We start from the raw sequence: 8,334 nt of genomic DNA, 5'->3' as shown, positions 1-8,334 counted from the left end.
TAAATCAGACCTGAGTAGGAATACAATAGATAGGAAGGATAAGGAAACCCTAATTCAAGAATTAGAGGAAGGGGAAATTGCCTGCGATGATGGTGGCTTATTTGAGACACCCTCACTTATGGATATAGATCCCCCTGTCCCTCCCGTCGAAGAGCTTACCCTCATGGATTGGTGCAAGCAGGGTTCTCCCTGGGAGAAATCAAACATGGCATTTAATGGAGGGGTTATCGACAAGGCAGATGGTAGGGACTGTCTGCCTTCTCTTTTGAGCAATAAAGCATGTCCGGTATCACAACTTAGTGACCCCCTAAATATAGAAACCAAGGAAACTGAGGAGGAACATTCAAAGAGAATTGAAGTAGAAAATAGGATCATCTTAGATTATGTGGGCAATGAAATAGTTAACGATTTGATGGAAAATTTCATAGACGAAATTGTTGATGAGGAGGAACTAGCATATCAAAAAAGGCTTCTTATGCTAGGGCTCTTGAAGAAATATATTATGTTGGATGCAGTCCAAAAGGTTATGGGGATCATGGAATCAGAAAATGAACTAGAAAAAGGCAACCTTGGATTAGCCAAAACCATAGAAGATATCGGTTCCCCTGATTGCGCCAAAGAAATTAAAAGAAGGGGTAGGAAACCCCTATCGAAGTTACTCAATTTGGCAGGAAAGGTAGAAGGCCAAACTAAATTAACAAACCTTTTCTATGTAGGGAAGGGGAAGATCCTTCCCAAGGAGAAATGAGGCTCTTCATGTGGAATGTTAGGGGCCTGAATGCCCCTAACAAGCAGTGAATCATAAAACGTTGCTTAACAAAATTTAGCCCAGATTTAATTTTATTACAAGAAACAAAATTAAACAGGGATGATTTAGAAGCATTTAACAAAAAATTAGGGATAAGAGAAGTCGTGGGGATCCCAGCCATGGGGGCGTCTGGAGGAATAGCAGTAATTTGGGACCCTAGGGCAGTTTCCTATGAGTCAATTCATAAGTCTCCCAACTGGTTGTGTGGTAGGCTTAATAGTAACAAGAGCAATTTAAAATTCCTCCTGATAAATGTATATGGGCCCATTCAGAACAAGGACAAAAAGAAAACCTGGGCTGAAATCAAGCAATTCCTCACTTTGATGCCAGATCAGTTTAGTATTATAGAAGGGGATTTCAATGCCATAGCATATCATCTCGAAAAATAGGGGGGCATGAAAAAAGTCTCCTAGGCCACCATAGATTTTAGAGAATGGATAATAAATAGCAATCTAATGGAAATCAAAATTGAAATGAACTCCTTTACTTGGAATAATAGGAGAAAAGGATTCTGCAATATTGCAGAAAATTGGACAGATTTTTCTTACGGGAAAATTTGGCCAACATTATGAACTCCTTTGAAGCAAATATCATGCCATTATCTGGATCAGACCACTTCCTAGTCCATCTCAACATCTTAGAAGTCATCCCCTCTACCCGAAGCCCATTTAGATTTGAGCTAATGTGGCTAAGAGATGAGAATATCTTAAAGTTAATTGAAAAATGGTGGAAGGAAGCCCATGCAACAGGTTCCAAATCCTTCCAAGTAGTTGCCAAATTAAAAATAATAAAACAAAATTTAATAGCATGGAATAAGAACAATTTTGGAAATATCTTCAGCAAAAAAATTGAAATAGAAGAAGCTTTAAAGGAAATAAACGAAGAGGTTATTAGGAAGGGCATGGACAATTATCTCTACCTTAGAGAAAAATCCCTATTAACAGAGTATGAAGAAATTTTGGCCAGAGAAGAAATTTTCTGGAAACAAAAGTCAAGGGAACTCTGGCTAGAATCAAGGGATAGAAATACCAAATTCTTCCACAATAGTACTAAGCATAAAAGAATAATAAATAAAATCAACAACATTAAGACTCAATCTGGTAATCTGAGCAACAACTCGAAGGTCATTGCCAAAGAAGCAATTGATTACTTTAGCATCATCTTTAACAACCTGGAAGGATCAAGATTAGCCTTTAGGAATGAGGTCCTCAAGTGTATCCCAAAGCTAATAAACAAAGAGCAGAATCAGTTTCTAAATGCAAAATTCACTAAGGAAGAGATTGAGAGAACACTTTTCCAGATGAACCCGGACAAAGCCCCCAGACCTAATGGCTTCCCAACTTCCTTCTACCAGCAATGCTCGAACTTCATTGGTGATGAGATCACCGATGCATTAGAAGGAATAAGAAACTCTGGTAAAATTCTAAAGGAGCTAAACAATACATTTATAGCCCTAATACCAAAAAAAGACAAAGTTGAGTGTTTTGAATACTTTAGACCAATAGCCCTATGTAACACATTATACAAACTACTAACAAAAACAATTGCAAATAGACTACATAAGTTTCTTCCCCAGCTGATCAGTGAGGAATAGACTGGGTTCGTGCCAGGCCGCTCAATCTATGATGGTATCATCATTGCCCAAGAAGCAATTCATTTAGTATAGACTAATAAAGAATCAAGTATGCTAATTAAGTTAAACATCAAAAAAGCCTATGACAAGGTAGATTGGCACTTCTTATGCAAATGCCTTGAAGCCTTTGGCTTTGCTAAACAATAGATCAACCTTATTTACGAATGCATTTCCACACCCAGAATGTCAATTCTTGTTAATGGATCTCCTGCGGGTTTTTTTGCTATCTCTAGAGGGCTCAAGCAAGGGGACCCTATATCTCCCTTTCTCTTCATTCTAATGGCAAAATCCCTAGGAAGATTGTTTAATAGGGCCAGGGAGCAATCGTCTATCCAGGGCATCAAAATTACTAGTGGACTTGAAGCCACCACGCACCAACAATTTGTTGATGATACTATGCTCTTTGGACATAGTGATATGCTGGAATCCAAGTCTATCAAGCAAACTCTTGACACCTACTCATTGGCTTCTGGCCAAGAAATCAATACCCTGAAATCAAATATATTCTTCTTCAACATAAAAGAAAAACTAGCAAATAAAATAAGCAATATCCTCAAATTTAACAAAGGCAACCTACCCTATAAATACCTAGGTATACCCTTGGATAAGGGTTGTAGATCCTCAAATTTATGGGACCAAACTCTAACAAAAATTATAAAAAGAATAAATACTTGGAAGGGAAGATGGTTGTCCTCAGCAGGCAAGGCAACTATGATAAAATCAGTTTTATCAGCCATGCCCATATACCAACTATCCTGTATTGACCTACCTATATCAAAAAAGAAGGAACTAAACAAACAACTGATGACCTTCTTTTGGCAAGGAGCTAATGAAAAATTCAGAATGCCCCTAGTAGCATGGGATAAAATTTATAAACCAAAAGAAAAAGGGGGGTTGGGAATAAAAGACATATTTCTCCAAAGTAAAGCTCTAGGGGCAAAGCTGGTATGGAGAATGTATAATAACCCCCATTTAAAGTGGGTGAAATTACTTTATAATAAATACCTACAAAATTCTGATCCAATCAGCATCTTTAGAATCTCTTCCTCCCCTAAGGGATCAAGGATTTGGAATTTCATGATGAACTGCAAAGAAATCATATCTAGTAAGCTGACTTGGAATCTAGGGAATGGAGAGAAAGCATTATTTTGGAAGGATTCTTGGGAAGGCTACCCTGCTATCAGAAGAGAACATAAATTTGATACTGCCATATCAATCCTAGAGAGTCGGTGGGGAGAGAAGGTTTCAGACTATATAGAGGAAATCTCGGTCGATGGCATTAAAAGCTGGAAGTGGAAATCCTTAGGACACTTAGATCTCCCACTCGATGAGTTAAAATTTCTGGAAGACACATTGGCTTCAAGAATAATCTTCTTTAGTCAAAAGGAGGATGGTTTAGCATGGGATAGATCTAAGAAAGGTAAATATAGCACTAGAGAAGGATACAATGATCTCATCAGAAAAGGACAAACCAAAGATACAGACATCCCACTAAAACTATGCTGGGATAAAATGTCTTCCCAAAGCTGGGTTATTTGCCTGGCTGGCACTTCAGGATAGAATCCTGACAGCTTCCACATTTGGGAGAATGGATTTCAAAGGACCTAGTAGATGCCCTCTATGTGAGAAGATGGAGGAAACAACATATCATCCATTGTTGACCTGTGAATACTCCCACAATTGTTGGGGTTGGCTTAAATTGAAGATGAATTGGTACGCCCCCATCCATACTTAATCCTAGCCATGTTCCAAGCATGGCCGATCAAAAATAAAAGATGCTTATATAAGGGTTTATGGGTTTCAGCTCCTTCACTATTAATTTGGGAGATTTGGAAACAAAGGAATAGGAGGATCTTTAAAGATTGCAAGATGGATTGGCCTCAACTTACAAACAAGGTTGAGGCTGCTATAATTGAATTAATTAGTTGTCAATCTATTAAGGGTCAGAAAAATTTGGAGATGACTGAATGGGATGGGGAAATGAGACTAAAATGGATTGGTTTGAAAATTCCCCCGTATGTTGGAGATGGGCCATCCATCAACCTACAAAAGCGAAAGGAGTGCAAGTGGTCCCCCCTAAAGATGGTTGGTTCAAGCTAAACTTTGATGGGGATTCCAGAGGGAATCCTGGTATTTTGGGTATTGGATGTTGTGTACACAATTCAAAAGGGGAGGAAATTGCAGCCCTACCCTCACCAACGGTTATAAGCTCCAACAATGAGGCGGAGCTAAGAGCACTTCATGAAGGTATAAAATTATGCAAATTCCTGAAATTAGGAAAAATCAACATAGAAGGGGACTCAACTATCGTTATTAATGCCCTCAGAAAAGGAAATATGCCTAATTGGAAACTCAATGCTATCCTGACAAACATCATGATTGATATTCAGTCCTTGGATGAAATCACCTTTAACAATATTTACAGAGAAGGCAATTCCAAAGCGGATCAGCTAGCAAACAAAGGTGTGGATGGTTTCTCCTCCATCAACATCAAGTCGGGACACCCTAATTACCCCTGAGGTATCCATCATATTCAAAATTTAGCTAGAATTACAACCTTTAAACTTAATTTTCCTTTTCAAACTTAGAAGGGGTTTGGAACATCATCCTCATTAACTCTTCAAAGTTAGCCTTATCCTAGTGGATTATCTTGGAGTTCTCCTCCTCTGTGATCGAAAATGCCTAACACACAAATCATACGATTAATTATATTCTAGTAATTAAGATTCTTGAAGGCATCCATAGTACCTCCATCCCCAGTCAGAGCCATTGTTGAGCATTGAATTTAAATAAATAGAATTTTGTGGTTTCAATTGAAGCTACAGAAGTTTTCTTAAAAAAAATGAAATCAAGCATGCCCTTAAGAATTTTGATAGAACCCTTGGCATTTCCATCGACATCAGAATCCTAAAAATTATATTTCAAACCAAGGCCATTGGATATACATACTAATCCTTCACTGAAACGCCCAGTCTGACCGAAATGACTCTATCGAAGAAGCTTACCATTATCCTATCGATAAAGTGACTTATCGAACAAATCTTGGCCGCGATGAACTTCCAAAAGGATTCACCGAAAGCATTAGTTCCATCGACATAAAATACATCAAGGAAATCAGAAGTGGTCCCACCGATGAAATAAAGAGTTTTGATGAAACCACAATATCAATGAGACATGTGAACAACTCGTCGAGGGAAGAAGTATGGCCGAAAGAGTGAAATCGATGGAACCAATGGATATTTTATCGACGAATCTATTTTGAGGAAGAAAGCGTATTGAAGAGGCACAAAAGATGTTGACCAAAGATAGCTTCCTCATCGATAAGACTTTTCGAGAAAAAGAAGGTGTCAAAGAGGTGCAAAAGTTATTGGTCGACGAGCATAGTTCCATTGAAAAATGAAAAGTTGAAGGAGGATTTTTTTCACCGACATAAAAAATTTCATCAATGACCTGACCAATAAGACGGTTGCAAAACAAGGCGATGAAAGGATTCCCGCTGAAAACAGGGTTTCAATGAGCCGATGGAGGATTACATCGACATAAACACGTGAGGTAGAGCCTTTCGATGAAAGTGAAGAGATCGATGAAGCCACAAAGCTCCTTAACGATGATGGTAGTTTCATCAAAACTAAGGAGACATTGATGAAACATGACATTTCGAGGGAAGATAAAGTTAAGCCACCGAAGTACATGATTCCATCAAAAAAGGGTGCGGCCATAAAATTGATGAGCATCGATGGACGATATGAAGTGTTGTTAGACGAATGATTGCTTTCTGCCGTGAGGATCAATACAAATCTTAATTAAGTCACTTCATCATAAATTAAAATAAATGCCTTCTGTGACCATTGTGCAACTGGTAATGGTAACTGATAAAATCGCCATGAATGCTCGATAAATTGACAAAAGAGGAAACACTTCTAAGCAACACTTGAAGAATTTGCAGGTGAGTATTTTTACAAAAGGAGGTCTTTTTAGAATATGTGAACAACAAGAAATATCTATCATAACAATAGTTTCAAATCTTAATCGCGTCAGCATATCACCCGAAATCTTAAGTAAAATGAACTAAGTGTCATATAATCATTACTCCTTGTCCTCGATTTTGCTAAGACATCAATTCTCCCCTTATTTAATAAGAGCTCTCAAACCGGCCTTCCCAACTTACTCAGCCTTATTAAGAGTGAATTTTAGCCATGGATACCCTGGTTAGATTGATAAGTGTTAAAAGGTGGATGGCCTTCTGCGGAGTGATCACGAAGGATAGGCTGAGAAGGATTATTCGTCTCCCTCATGAGGTGGTGATTTATGTCATTGAAAGAGTTTTAGGGCATGAATATCTCAATAATGAGGACCCCACTAGGGCCAACCAGGATATAGCAACCATGTTCCTAGTTGTAACAATGTATTTTGAGAAGGATAGAGAGGTCACGACTGCCCTATGTAGGGATGTCTTCAATGCAACCATTATGGGGGAGATGGAGAGGGTTCTTGTCAATATCAGTGACGAACTAACCATCCCAAGGCCTAATGACTTGACTAGAGCATTTTCTTATTATCATCATGACATCCGCTATAATATGGCGGTCCATTTCAATGTTTTGCTTGATTTCGGACTAACATATGCTGACATGGAAATTCAAGATGTTTGCAGACTTTTCAAGTGCATGGTGTTGTGTTTTTTTGGGGGGGATGGTTGGTCTGTTTTGCAGGGCAGGGATACCAGGAGGGAATGATAGTATCTTTCAAGCCTCAACCCAAGATCTATATCTGAGAGAAAATATAAAGCTTCTAGAACTTTCATAAATTCCACAACATTTGTTTAATTTTCACGTTTATATTTCAATGGCAATATTGCCATGCAATGTAAGGTAGAAATACCATCATAAGATTCTATACTTTTTCTAGGAAGTTAATCTTCCTTGGGCTAGACTGGAGGTTTTCTTGCCTCGGTTCTTTCCTACCAGTGCCCACACTGAACCGAGATGTAAAATACTTTAAATCAATAAAAAATTTCGGCCCTTGGCCTATTACCTATCAAAATAATAATAATAATAATAATAATAATAATACTTTTACGTGTATTATTAAAAGATAATTAAATTTATTTTATTTTTTATTTTTTAAAATAAAAGAGAATTATATTTAGTAAGAATTAATTTTAATTATTTTAAAGAGTTTTAAGTAATTAATATTTATTAAAAATAAAAAATTTATTTGCAAATAATACACTGTTTATCACGGGAAAAGCAAGTTTTGAAGGGATCCTAAAACCCTTTACAAAAGATCCTTAAAAGATAATAGCTTTAAGAAACACGAAAAGACAAACTGCCAAAAAACCAGCACAGTTTTGGGCAAAAATCAGCAAGAAAGCCCAACAAAACCAGCAACATTCAACCATAACAGAAAAAAGACAAAAGGCAAATTACTTAATGTTTTTTAGGGCATTAGCCAAATTTATGCTAATCCCTTGCAAATATTTAATATTATCCTTAAGCTTAGGGATATCCTTGGAAGAGGCCACAATAAGTTTTTTCATGCTCGCCCTTGTTCTTTTTGCCGCACCACCAGAAGCACTTTCCATTGTCCTTGCCTCAATAGCATCCTCATCAATATCTAGGTCCACGATAGGTTTGGAGGTGCTGGAGCTATCAAGGAACTTGGTAATTTCCTCTAAATTCTTAGTCATAGAGGTAAGGATATCCGGAATCATTACCAAAAAAAAATTCATTGTTGTTTTTCCTTCCTCCAAATTACCAATTTGAGCTTCTAGCTTCTCCACTTTTTCCTCCATACCCTTATTCCACTGCTCTTGGTTCATTTCAACTTTCTTCCCTTTCTTTTCCTATTGCTTATCAGTTTTTTCCAGATTCTTGATTCCTTCATAAACCCA

This window comes from Cryptomeria japonica, chromosome 11 (genome assembly GCF_030272615.1).
Source record: "Cryptomeria japonica chromosome 11, Sugi_1.0, whole genome shotgun sequence".
Classification (NCBI taxonomy): Eukaryota; Viridiplantae; Streptophyta; class Pinopsida; order Cupressales; family Cupressaceae; genus Cryptomeria; species Cryptomeria japonica.
Note: the sequence above shows the minus strand (reverse complement) of the source record.